The following is a 14,750-nucleotide window of genomic DNA, read 5'->3' as shown; positions in this document are numbered from 1 at the left end:
GGATCATCGGTTTCACAAATTCAAGCAGTTTCTCCAGTGCTGCCTTACTCTTTCTTAGCTTAGTAAAAAACGGGTGGTTCACCTGCCACAGACAGGGCAGCTCCTTGAACATGGCAATGAATATTGCTAGAAATTCCCTATCATTGAATGGAGCCATTTTTTCTGCAAGACACAACACAAGACAAATCCTCAGGCTAAACTCTTCTAATCTTGTCCCAATATAGGCCTTAATCTATAAGCAGTATAGGCCACTGATGCACCAAGTTCAAATTGTACCTTCGTTATTACGTTCGGAGCTTCCGTTACTCCTTCCTCCGCTCACAGATCGTACGTATGACACACGCATGTTACGCTTTATATACACTGCGCATGCATGAAACTCTGCCCACCACTGACGTTCTTTCTAGTCTATTCCCCGCCTCTTGTCTTTTGGCGCAGTGAGAGAGCACATGGCAGAGACAGAGCAAGTGCATGCAGATAGCAGTAGCAATGACGAAAGGCCGGAGCCATGAACGTCCCGATCATGGAGGAGATTTAAGGCCTCAAATATGTCGTTTATAGAGATGGTGGAGATGGTGGACATCTTGAAGAGGGCCGACTATGATGAGAAGCATGGACCTTACCCAAACCCAAATGTGAGAAAGGCCAAGATCATGACTTGTGAAAAGTCTGCACAGGAATTTTGGGGTACGACGATCCAAAGATCAATTGAGGAAACGCTGGTCAGACCTGAAATTGAGGGAGCACGAACAGTACAGAAAGATGAAGAGAGTTCTTCAAAAAAGTAAGTAGTTGTGTGTTCCTATTATTATTACTTTAGTGCTGCTTCATGTGCTTTTCTTTAATGTTGTACAGTTTAAAATGACAACTTTCAGGTTCGTGGGCACAGTAATAGTTTGTAGTAAACATCGTTCATTCACCCACTAATACGATGCTTTTGGCAGATGCAGGTTAACTACATTTGGTCATGCCTATTTGTATTCAAAGAAGTTTAGTACATTGTTGTCTAGATGGGTTTGTAACTAGAATGAAATGCAAACTTGATTCAGTGTAAGGAGAGGACACTCAGCATCTGTTTACACATCTGGACGCAGGAACACTAGTGTGGGATACCAGAACACCCTTTTTAGAGTGTCCCACACAGGTGCTCCAGTAGATACTAGGGGTGTCTCCATGTGTGAAAATTGAACAAAAAAGGTAAGTATTCCAGCTTTATAAAGGGAAAAAAATAATGTCTTCAGCTTGGAACTCTGCCAAAAAAGACAATTGTACGACACTTCCAAGCAATGTTTCATATTACTATTTCTCACCTCAAACATCTGTGTGCTAAGTATACCTTTTTTTTATTCACATAGGGGAGAAAAGACTCGGGACATCTGAGGACACCAGGGACCCCCACCTCCTAAAGAAAAGGAAATCCCCACACCACAACCAAAAGATGTGGAGGAAGGAGAGATTTATGAAGTGGGCAAAATAGTGACCACAACAGGTGAGACCACAGCTTCAGGTAATAGATCGATGCCTACATATTTATAATACATGGTGTGTTTTTTTAGGTGATGTGGATGTTTTGGAAGAAGAATCTCATTTCACAAGTGCAAGTGCACACGTCCTCATCGGGGAGATCATGGTGTGCAATTGTGATTTGCAGAAGATCAAGGAAGACATCAATGATGTGGAAAAAAGACTCAAAAACATCATTGATGTTTTAGGCAGAATCTAAAACACGCCAAAATTCTTCTATTTTGTTTGCATTTTTATTATTTTCACACATTTCAAATATTTTTTAGAAAGCCAAATTTTGAAGATGCACACAGTGGGGGTCATTTACTATATCGCTATGGCGTTAATTCGCGCAAATTGCCGCGAATTAGCGCTAATTCGCGGCAATTTAGCGCGAATTAGTGCTAATAGCACTAATTTGCGCTAAAACGGTATTCACTATAGCGCTGGTGAGAAAATTCTCCCAAAATGTAATTTACTATAGCTCCCTGAATCTAAATAGTGCCCAAACCCTTACTCTGCTAAAACCTAGAGAATTGCACATGGAAATAATGTTTAGAACATGATATAATTGTCTAAATGGTACTGAAATATGCGGTATATTATTTAAAGATTATCTGCTTTTAAACTGTGTGAAAAAGTGATTTCTACACTGAAATATCTTTAAAAGTCTGAAAAGTGAAAAATTCCCCTTTTTGGACAACTAGGTGCCAACACAACTGAGCATGCTCAGACCTGAAAATAACTCTCATTTTATCTCCAGTGTCTTTTTTACCTGGAGCTATAGTAAATACCAAAATGAGAGCTAATTAGAGAACATTTTTTGGAAGTTAAAATCTGCTCTAATTTAGTCCAAATGAAGTTTCAGTCACTGATTCTAATGGAACAATTCTAACTTTCACAAAAAAAACTTTTAATGTTGAGATGAAATGTATCTTTCTGTGAAATAAATTTTCCTTTGCAACATTGTTGCTTCTACTTAAAATATTTTGATTTTAAGAATGCTACAATGTGGAATGTTTTGATAAAATATATTTTTCTCTGTCACTTTCACTTGTTACTCTTCCTCTCACAACAATCTTGAATCACATTTTTTTGTGCTTTTTATTATTTCCAAATATTCATAATTTGAGCCCAAAAAATGTGATATGTGTACCAACATCAGAAATCAAAATGTAATTCCCAAAAATTTGAGGGTAATATTCTACTCTCACCCACAAAAAAACACCAAATATCACAGAATAAATCAAGAAGAATAACTCTTGAGTAATGTAAGTCCATCACTTGTATGTCCATAGAAATGCAGTATTTATGTGTAGTTATGTGTAGGAGGGTCTCACATGTGGCAGCTCTGTGGCTTAGAGGTTAGAACTTCTGCTTAGTATCCCTGAGGGTCTGGGTTCAAATCCCAACCATGTTACTTCATGTAAAGAAGTTGTCTCATCTCCCAGGTCCTATAATTATGTCTAAATGTAGTAGTTTTTTTTTTTTTAAAGTATTTTATTAAGTTTTCACATATACAGAAAGTTCAGTACATCAACTGTTGTAATATAAGGAAGGGTGTTATACAGAGTCAGCATACATCTTGAAGAGTAGGCAAAATAACATCACACAAGAAAAGTTGTGGAGGCAGAGATAAGCAACCTGTAGGGCAAAAGTCATGGAGGATATAAACAGTCCATGTCCGTGGTTGCGTAAGTCTCTGACTAATCCTTTATGTATTAGCGGGAGCTAGTTAAGCCAAGTGGATTATGAGAATGTTATCATATAAGCCCGCCTGTTGGGAGTGTGAGTCTTCGTCAGAGTAGGATATCAGTAATGGAGGGGAATCGTGTATAGCTTTGCCGACCGAAGTAGTTCAACCCTCAGTCCTGGGCACCCCTAATGGGATCTACCTGTGCCCAGAGAGGGTGTATACAGGCATCTTCTGGTTAGGAATGTCGGTTTGGTATGCTTGTAGAGAAAGGGTTCCCATCTAGCCGGAGAATTCCCTAGGATGAGATGAGACAGCTTGTATACGTATGACTAGGAGTTGTCGGTGTGAGAGAGGGGGACATGAGGGAGACGGAGGGTTAGGGTTGAGTATATATAAATTTATGTATTGATGTGTTCAGTTGTGCATGGCCTTTCATTGCCTTCAGAGACAGTGGGTGGCTGACTGGTTGGGGTAGGTGTCTGTTGCGATTCTTTAAAATGGGCCCAGCAAGCCCAAATTTCCCTGTATTTAGATGGAGTGTCAGCAGACTGGTGTATGAGGTTTTCTATCTCAGCGAGTCTGTCCACTCTCCGGATCCATTCTGGGATCGAGGGAGGGGACGTGCTTCTCCAATGGACTGGGATACACAGATTTGCTGCGTTGATGAGATGTAGAACTAGTGATTTCTTGTAAACACGTTGAGGAATGGAGGTGTGGTGGAGTAGGAATTGAGCCGGAGTATAATCCGGAGTAAAAGTCGTAATATGTGTGATTAGGCAGTGTATTTCAGTCCAATATGGTTGGATGAGGGGGCATTCCCACCAAATGTGTAGAAGAGTGCCTCTGGTTGCGTTACATCTCCAGCATTTAGGAGATATGGTCGGCATAAATTTATTAATTTTGTCGGGGGTCATGTACCATTTTGTAAATATTTTGTATCTGCATTCTTGTGTCGCTACATTGATTGAGCCTTTGTGAATGTGGTTGTGTATGTTTTTCCAATCATCAGGGGTAGGGATGAGCCGAACACCCCCCTGTTCGGTTCGCATCAGAACATGCGAACAGGAAAAAAGTTCGTTCGAACACGCAAACACCGTTAAAGTCTATGGGACACGAACATGAATAATCAAAAGTGCTAATTTTAAAGGCTAATATGCAAGTTATTGTCATAAAAAGTGTTTGGGGACCCGGGTCCTGCCCCAGGGGACATGGATCAATGCAAAAAAAAGTTTTAAAAACGGCCGTTTTTTCAGGAGCAGTGATTTTAATAATGCTTAAAGTCAAACAATAAAAGTGTAATATCCCTTTAAATTTCGTACCTGGGGGGTGTCTATAGTATTCCTGTAAAGGGGTGCATGTTTCCTGTGTTTAGAACAGTCTGACAGCAAAATGACATTTTGAAGGAAAAAACTCATTTAAAACTACCCGCGGCTATTGCATTGCCGACAATACACATAGAAGTTCATTGATAAAAACGGCATAGGAATTCCCCAAAGGGGAACCCCGAACCAAAATTTAAAAAAAAAAATGATGTGGGAGTCCCCCTAAATTCCATACCAGGCCCTTCAGGTCTGATATGGATATTAAGGGGAACCCCGGCCAAAATTAAAAAAAAAAATGACGTGGGGTTCCCCCTAAATTCCATACCAGACCCTTCAGGTCTGGTATGGATTTTAAGGGGAACCCCGCACCAAAAAAAAAAAAAAAAACGGCGTGGGGTCCCCCCAAAAATCCATACCAGACCCTTATCCGAGCACGCAACCTGGCAGGCCGCAGGAAAAGAGGGGGGGACGAGAGTGCGGCCCCCCCTCCTGAACCATACCAGGCCACATGCCCTCAACATTGGGAGGGTGCTTTGGGGTAGCCCCCCAAAACACCTTGTCCCCATGTTGATGAGGACAAGGGCCTCATCCCCACAACCCTGGCCGGTGGTTGTGGGGGTCTGCGGGCGGGGGGCTTATCAGAATCTGGAAGCCCCCTTTAACAAGGGGACCCCCAGATCCCGGCCCCCCACCTGTGTGAAATGGTAAGGGGGTACTTACCCCTACCATTTCACTAAAAAACTGTCAAAAATGTTAAAAATGACAAGAGACAGTTTTTGACAATTCCTTTATTTAAATGCTTCTTCTTTCTTCTATCTTCCTTCATCTTCTGGTTCTTCTGGTTCTTCTGGCTCTTCTGGTTCTTCCTCCGGTGTTCTCGTCCAGCATCTCCTCCGCGGCGTCTTCTATCTTCTTCTCCTCGGGCCGCTCCGCACCCATGGCATGGGGGGGAGGCTCCCACTCTTCTCTTCTTCTCTTCTTCTCTTCTTCTCTTCTTCATTTTCTTCTCCGGGACACTCCGCAATCCATGCTGGCATGGAGGGAGGCTCCCGCTGTGTGACGGCGCTCCTCGTCTGACACTTCTTAAATAACGGGGGGCGGGGCCACCCGGTGACCCCGCCCCCCTCTGACGCACGGTGACTTGACGGGTTTTCCCTGTGACATCATGGGGAATGCCACAGGGAAGTCCCGTCATGTCCCGTGCGCCAGAGGGGGGCGGGGTCACTGGGTGGCCCCGCCCCCCGTTATTTAAGAACTGTCAGACGAGGAGCGGCCCGGAGAAGAAAATGAAGAAGAGAAGAAGATGAAGAAGAGAAGAAGAGAAGAGCGGGAGCCTCCCCTCCATGCCATGGGTGCGGAGCGGCCCGAGGAGAAGAAGATAGAAGACGCCGCGGAGGAGATGCTGGACGAGAACGCCGGAGGAAGAACCAGAAGAGCCAGAAGAACCAGAAGAACCAGAAGATGAAGGAAGAAAGAAGAAGCATTTAAATAAAGGACAAGGTGTTTTTGGGGGGCTACCCCAAAGCACCCTCCCAATGTTGAGGGCATGTGGCCTGGTATGGTTCAGGAGGGGGGGGCCGCACTCTCGTCCCCCCCTCTTTTCCTGCGGCCTGCCAGGTTGCGTGCTCGGATAAGGGTCTGGTATGGATTTTTGGGGGGACCCCACGCCGTTTTTTGTTTTTTTTTTGGCGCGGGGTTCTCCTTAAAATCCATACCAGACCTGAAGGGTCTGGTATGGAATTTAGGGGGAACCCCACGTCATTTTTTTTTTAAATTTTGGCCGGGGTTCCCCTTAATATCCATATCAGACCTGAAGGGCCTGGTATGGAATTTAGGGGACTCCCACATCATTTTTTTTTTAAATTTTGGTTCGGGGTTTCCCTTTGGGGAATTCCTATGCCGTTTTTATCAATGAACTTCTATGTGTATTGTCGGCAATGCAATAGCCGGCCCGCGGGTAGTTTTAAATGAGTTTTTTCCTTCAAAATGTCATTTTGCTGTCAGACTGTTCTGAACACAGGAAACATGCGCCCCTTTACAGGCATACTATAGACACCCCCCAGGTACGAAATTTAAAGGGATATTACACTTTTATTGTTTGACTTTAAGCATTATTAAAATCACTGCTCCTGAAAAAACGGCCGTTTTTAAAACTTTTTTTTGCATTGATCCATGTCCCCTGGGGCAGGACCCGGGTCCCCAAACACTTTTTATGACAATAACTTGCATATTAGCCTTTAAAATTAGCACTTTTGATTTCTCCCGTAGACTTTTAAAGGGTGTTCCGCGGCACCCCAAATTGTTCGCTGTTCGGCGAACTTGCGAACAGCCAATGTTCGAGTCGAACATGAGTTCGACTCGAACTCGAAGCTCATCCCTAATCAGGGGTAAGGGAGAGATTCAAATCAGTTTCCCATTGTCTGATTAAATTGTCTTCCTTGATGTCGTTAGGTGGGTAGAAGAGAGCATGAATGGTTGAGATGAGGTGTCTTTGAGGTTCAGGACTGATGCATAGGAGTTCGAAAGGAGTGGGATCCCTACGTATGTCTGTTTCGTGATGGAGACTATGAAGGAAGTGACGGATCTGGAGGTATTTGTAGAAAGGAATGTGCAGATCTGGGAAGTTGTCGGACATGGCTTGGTGTGACATAAGGTTTCCTTGATGGAACAGTTGTTGCACTCTGAGACGGGGTCTATGAGGGTCATTCTGTGGGTGGCGTAAAGACACACCCGGCGTAAAATCCGGATTGTCTTCCACAGGGGTCATTGGGCCTGGTGTAGGTCGTATCTGGAGCACTTTGCACGCCGCTCTGAAATTCAGTAGAGTGGAATTAATTATGGGGTTTGCCGTGATTGTTTTCGGCACTCGTTTTGGGTTTATCCAGGGCAAAAGTCGTAGTGGAATCGAGGTGAATGCGTTTTCAATATGTACCCACTCCTTGTTTTTGTCGTGTAAGTGCCAGTCCACAATTCGGGCTAAATGGCACACCCGGTAGTAGGTCTGTAAGTCCGGTACCTGTAAGCCTCCCCGTAGTTTAGGGGACGTCAGTCTGTGCCAGTTCAGTCTGGGCTGTTTGGCGAACCAGATAATTTCCTGCATATCTTTGTGTAGGAAGAGAAGAAGGAGGGTGGAAGGAGTATGGGAATGGATTGGAGCAGATATAGTAACCTGGGTAGTATATTCATTTTTAGAATAGCAATCCTTCCGAACCAAGAGAACGGTCCCACTTGCCACTTCTGTAGGTCGGTCTGGATGGTTTGGATGATTGGAAGGAAGTTTAGCCTAAATAAGTCTGTTAGTTTGGTGGGGATTTTAATGCCAAGGTAGGTTATTGCTTGAGCTTCCCAGGAAAAGGGAAAGTTTTGTTTGCACTGTGCTACGGTGTCATCGGGCAGTGATATGTTGAGGGCTTTGGATTTGGAAAAGTTAATTTGTAAATTTGATAGAGATTTGAAGAGTGCAAAGTCTTTAAGCAAATTCGGGATGGTGGTGATGGGTTCGGAAAGGAAGAGGAGAACGTCGTCTGCGTACGCCGCAACTTTGTACTGTTTATGATTGATGTCAATGCCTTTAATGTCTGGATTCTCTTTAAGTCTGCGAAGTAGGGGTTCCATTGTTAATATAAAAATCAGGGGGGACAAGGGGCAACCTTGTCTAGTACCGTTGGACACGGAGAAGGCCTCCGACAGGCCGCCATTCACCCTTACCCTGGCACAGGGGGAAGAGTAGAGGGCTATAATCAATTTGATCATCTGTGGGGGAAGACCTATAAAGCGTAGGGTAGCTTCCATGAAGTCCCAAGCCACCCTGTCGAAGGCCTTCTCCGCGTCCAGGGACAGAAAGAAGCCCCGAGTGGAAGTGGAGGTTAGCCAGTGGTGTACATTTAAAGCTTTGGTTGTGTTGTCCCTTGCCTCTCGTCCGGGAACAAAACCTACCTGATCTGTGGAAATTAGATTGGGAATCAAGGGCAGTAAACGGTTGGCTATGGCTTTGGCGTATAATTTGACGTCTACGTTTAGTAGGAAAATGGGACGGTAGTTAGAAATTATCTTGTCATCTTTCCCTGTTTTTGGAATGAGGGTAATGTGGGCCTCTAAAATATCTTTGGAAGCTGTGTTGGTGGACGAGAAACTGTTAAATGCCTCGACTAAGTGCGGCATAAGTATTTCAGGGAAGGCCTTGTAGTAGCCGACCGTCAGTCCGTCAGGACCAGGGCTTTTGCCCGGTTTCATGTGCTGTAGTGCTAATAATATCTCTTCCTTCGTCAAAGTGGCGTCTAGAGATGCGGCCTCGTCAGTTGTGAGAGGTGGAGGTGAATATCTAGCGAGAAAGGCATGTATTGCTGCTTTCCTGACCTCTGGGTCTTGCGTCGTCTGGGGGGTGCGGAGGTTGTACAGGTCTGTAAAGTAGCGAACAAATTGTTTCGCTATGTCCTCTGACGCGGCTAGTGTTTTACCTGAAGGGTCAATGATTGAGTGTATAGTGTGAGCCACTTTTTTAGCCTGTAGTGCTCTGGCCAACAGTTTCCCTGACTTATTACCGAACTCATAGAAACATTTTTGTGTGAGCATATATTTACGCCTAACGTTTTTGTGCAAAACCTCTAAGAGTTCGTTTCTTAGTTGTGTCAGTTCAGCCAGGGTGTCAGAGGCTAGAGAAGCTTTATGTTTCCGTTCCAGTTCGGAGATGCGGTCAGTCAGTCCCTCCAATTCTGCTCTTTGTAGTCTGTTTCTGATCGCGGCTTGGGACAGAAAAGTTCCTCTTATGACGCATTTATGTGCGGCCCAGACTACTTCGGGGGGGGATTCGCCCTGTCCGTTTTCTGCAAAGTAAGTGCTGAGGTGTTGGGAGACGGTATGTGCGACTTCTGCGTCAGTGAGAAGGGAGTTGTCTAGACGCCAGATGCGAGAACCTGATCTCACAGTGGGAACATGTAGGGTCATAGTAATGGGGTTGTGGTCCGAGAGAATCATCGGTTCAATCGTGGAGTTTTGAAGTAAAGTCAGGTCATTTTGGGAGAGAAAAAAGTAGTCTATTCTTGAGTACTTGGAGTGCATTGGGGAGAAGAAGGTGAAGTCTTTACCATTTGGATGGAGCGTACGCCATGTGTCGTGTAGGAGTAGGTGGCGGAATTGTGTTTTGATCGCACGTAGGGCCCTAAAGGTAGAGGATGAGGTACCATTGGAGGTATCAAGGGAGGGATTGAGAGGGACGTTAAAGTCTCCACCGACTATTAATGTGCCCGTGCTGAAAGTCAAGAGCAGTTGTAGTGTGGTGCGAAAAAATGAGACCTGTTGTGTATTTGGAGTGTATAGGTTTGCAATGGTAAATGTGGTATTGTGTAGAGTACCCTTAATGAAAAGAAATCTATCAGACTGACACGCTACACCCTACAGGCGTGCACCGGCATGTTATCCTGCTGGACATCATATGACGCCCAGTCAGGATAACAGAACCACTTCCCAGCCATCATTCTGCTATAGGCCGGGCGGGAAGTGGTTAAACCAATGACGAAACTGCAGCAATAATGAGTAATACTACAACGGGATGCATCAAAAAATTCAAAATACCATTGGCCTTACTGGAATGTCCGAATATTACCTCCCACAAATACCCTCCAGCATCATTCTCTAGTTGAGGCACTACCTCCTTTATTTTATTCTGATCATAGTAGATAGCTATAGTAGCGTTAGTGCTCTCTTATTGCAGCATCCTCATAAGGCTCTCATTCCTGTATCTTCCTTCCCATACCAAGGTTCAGGGCTCTCAGACTAACAGGGCGGTTATAGTTGACATCCACAGACAGATTGGCAATGTGCAGTATCACATATTTCCACTCCTGTGTCTGTATTTCAGAGACACTGTCAAGGGTACACCATGCTCCTCTAGCTATTGTTAGGTTCATAGAGCATCCTAGTTCCGTGACTTCCATTGGTATCCTTTAGGATAAAGAAACAAACTTTCCTATGTCCCAAATAATACACCAGTGTTTCCTTCCCGGCAACGTTCTCCCTATCCAGAAGATGCCTCACTCTATTTCTCGTTCACTAACGTGTATTGACCTGGCATGCAAAGGACATCAGGTCATGCCTTCGACAGAGGGAAATATCAACCTGCCTCTAGCTTCCATCCTCTCTGATCACATGTGATCACAGATGCAACAAGGTAGAATCCCCAGTCAGCAAGCCCATTGATACCACCAAATATACAGACTGAGTCTGCACTTCTGTATATGGGATCAATGGGGAAACATAAATCTCTCATAATCCAAACTAGCACAGCCCATCCAGGCATTTGACCACCACCTTGGATTAGTGCTTTTTGTCAAAATCTTACTGAGCTGTGATGCTAACTCATAGGTCCACTGCCCCTCATACAGAAACTGTGCAATCAGCTTGATGTTGGTTGATAACTCCACCTGCCCCTGCATGCATGTCAGAGTCATGACACATTTTTGCCCTGTACCACCACACTCTCTACCAACCTCTTAAAATGGTGGATAAAATCTTGAGCCACTTTAACCTGGGTATTTATGTGACTTGTTGAATGTTATCAAGAATGTCATTAATTTCCCTCTGAGTAACAAAGCCCCACTTACTGTCTGAAGCTATGGCTGAGAATTTGTTCCTCAGGATACCGATGTCCACTCCATTAATAACACCCACTCCAGCTCCTATTCACCCCAATATAGTGCTGAATACATTCCTCCTCTTTTGGTTACTCCTCAGAAATAAGCATCCTGCATGAACTTCATTCTGTGTCCGCACATCTCTGGGAGTAATCCGCTGGTACAATGACCGCACTTGATTCAGTGTATATTCAGCGCATATAGAGTAATAGGATTTTATCAACCACTGTGAGACTTTGAAGTGTCATGTGGTGAAGGAATACTGTACCCTGGTAGCCAGTGTTTGGGAAGGGCTTAGATCTATTTGTAGTGGTTCCCCTTTCTCTAACGGAGAATGCCTCTGTGTGTAGTCACTGGCATTACTTGTGTAGGGTTTCAACCTCTCAGGTGAGACATCAACCAGGCGTATCTCCCCCATGTCCAGTTCTGCTGTCCCACATGTCCAGTAACCGAGAGCCTCTCTATAGGAAATTTTCACCTTGTTGATGTGTCATCTGGAGCTCCCTAGTTTGGCCAAAAGACACCTTACTATGCCTAAGTGTCAGCCTCCTGGGCATCTGCTTCATATCAACTTGGTTATGCCAATATATGCCACACACAAAAAACATATTTCCCTTCTTTTAATTTCTCACCAAAACCCCCCATATCCTAGGTCCCTTGCTTCCAAAGGTTTGGATAGATTGGAATTTTTCCCTAACCAATAACCTGTTTCATTCATATATATAGTTGCATCCACAAACGACTGGAGGGATCCCGGTATAATATTTTGCAAGTCTTGTTTATACGCAAGTCCTCGAGATGTTGAGTTAGGATTAAATCGTCCAAAAGCAAAAGAAACTTTGTATTGCAAATTGCCATGGTGACCCCATTGGTAAGTTTCTGGTAACTGAGGACCCTCTGGTAAAATCCTAACCTTTCTCCTTCTCTCAACTCCCCCCTGCCTCCCTCTTTGGCCTAACAAGTCCAACATTGATGACACAACAGAAGTGGATGCATAGTTCTCCTCCAGATTTTCCCTTTCCACATCATCCCCTGAATGTTCGTCTGAATAAATTTGAGATGTTACATGGCTCAGATGGATCGCCAACATGACAATTATGATCCTTCCATCCATTCTCCAGAGAGCTTGCCAATCTTTGCTCCACTTGGACTCTGGAAAAACAAGAACAAGAGTGGAATCAATTCTTATCAGCAGTACCTTTTACATTGATCGGCATGAACCCACTTCTCTCCCTCCTGTTCATGCCTTTTCCACCCTTATGCCACATACACACGATCGCACATTCCGACAACAAAATCCATATTTTTTTTCCAACGGATGTTGGCTCAAACTTGTCTTGCATACACATGGTCACACAAATGTTGTCGGAACTTACAAACGGCAAGAACGGGGTGACGTATAACACGTACGAAGGCGCTAGACAAGGGAAGTTCAATAGCCAGTGCTCCACCCTTTGGGCTCCTTCTGCTAATCTCGTGTTTATCTCGTGTTAGTAGAAGCTTGGTAAGAGATGATTCACACTTTTCAGCCCCGTGCTTTTCAGATTGTTACTGCTCTTCAGTTTGTGCTTGTGAGTTTGAATCTGGTTTTCAGTGCTTGCCCCCCAAAGCGCACACAAGGTCCGTATAAAATATATGGAGTACTTTGCGGGTAGGGGGGCCATTGATATGCCAGAAAATGTTTAATAAACAATTAAAAATTTTTTTTTTTAGTTAAACTGAAATAATATTCCTTTGATTTACTGCTTGTGTTTCTTATAGCTGTCTCCTAGGTTATCCAATGGGCTTTTTTTTTGGCCATTTTCTTCAATAGTGCAAACGTAATTTATTTGATACATGAGGTGACAATCTCTTCTTCTTCGAACTGTTATTATGTTGTGGGTCTGCTACACACACACCTTGTTTTTGTTGTTAATGTATGTAATGCATTACTGATAAAAAATATACATCATTTTCAGCACCATGAATGAATTTTGGCGAGTCACGAAAATGGCATGATTGTGGCAAATTATAAAGCACTGTGGGAGTTATTTACTAAAAGAAAATCCACTTTGCCCTCCAAGTGCACTGCAAAACTGCACTTGAAACTGCACTTGTAGTGCAAAGTGGATTTGCCATTAGTAATTAACCCCCATTTCAGTGTAAACACCAACTTAGTCCAAAATATGATATTTAGCATTGAAAGAAGAAGCCACACATTGTTGAGTAGAAAACTTTTTAGTCAGTGCACATTCACATGAGTGTTAGAAAAGGGTTTTTGGACAAACATATTTTAGTAATAACATTTTTGTTTTTGACAGTACAAATAGCCTTTTTTGTGTTAAAACAGGCATGTTTAAAACCATAAAACAATACACAACTCAACTTACAAAGTTCAACTTTGACAAAGTGAAGGCAATATCAGACATTAGTATGTCCAAACTGTGTTGATATTGCCTTCATCAGATGGGGTGATGTCACCCCTGTAAAAGTCAAATTTTGAAGATGCACACAAATTGAGAGTCAAAATGGGGATTTCCCTCCTGATCCCATGCCTAATGTCAACATGTGTTAGCTCCCATTATGGGGGATCAATGGACGTGTTTCGGGGGTGCAACCCCTTGCTTTCAGCTACTTTAGTTGCGAGGAAGGGATTGCACCCACAAAACCACTGTTTTTTCATTTACCTTCAATGTGTTGTAATACCAAACCTAACCACTCGGTGGCCCCCAATGTGGTGGTTATGGTGACACTGTAGAGAATATCCAGCTGGCTTCCGGTTCAGTTGAATATATTGTTTTTTATATAGATTTTTACATAGACGTTTGTTTTATAACTTTTACTGCCAGCCTCTTTTTGCTGTTCAAAGGATGTTTTTCAAGTTAGATATTTACGAAATTGTTGGTCAACACTGATCTGAAATCTAATTGGCCGCAGGGAACCCGTAGACATCATCAGCTTGCAGCACTGATGTGTATGCCCAATGAGTGGCTAATTCCAGAACGAGGTCTGGTTAAGTGTATGGGTATTTAGGGAGGTGACGCAGCGTGCTGCCCGTGCCCCTGGACGACGTGACCTATCACGAAACGCCGCGTAGGGCGAGCGACGCGCTGACGTCACCACGTGTCTTCCACTGATCGTTCAGCAGGACAGGTTAGTCTGTGTGCTACCGGCCGGCGCACCAGATGAACAAGGCTTGCTAAAATTTGAATTGATGTAAGTGTTTATTTTACTTTACCTATTTAATAAACCAAGGGATTTTGCACTATGGAGCGCCTGTGTTCTCTCTTACTATGCACATCTATGGTTGAGTCCATCTTTCTATGAGGAGAGCTGGGGACATCAGGAGCCTTGCAGAGGAGGTTTAGAAACAGCCATCATCCCTTAATTAGCCCAGCAGCTGTCTCGTTGGTTATACTCTGCAGAAGAGTTTACATACCAGCTTCCCCTGATCCTCTGTAGTGGGGGATCATGGGGCTCCGGTAAGCAGTCACCCCTTCTTTACCGGTGGTGGAATCCTTCTTGTCAAGACTTGACTTGCACAAATCACCTTATCTAAAGGGACTTTTTTATTCACGGGGACCAACCCCTTGGTTTTTCTATTATTGTTTATTGGATTTA

This window comes from Aquarana catesbeiana, linkage group LG03, assembly GCF_042186555.1.
Source record: "Aquarana catesbeiana isolate 2022-GZ linkage group LG03, ASM4218655v1, whole genome shotgun sequence".
Taxonomy (NCBI): Eukaryota; Metazoa; Chordata; class Amphibia; order Anura; family Ranidae; genus Aquarana; species Aquarana catesbeiana.
Note: the sequence above shows the minus strand (reverse complement) of the source record.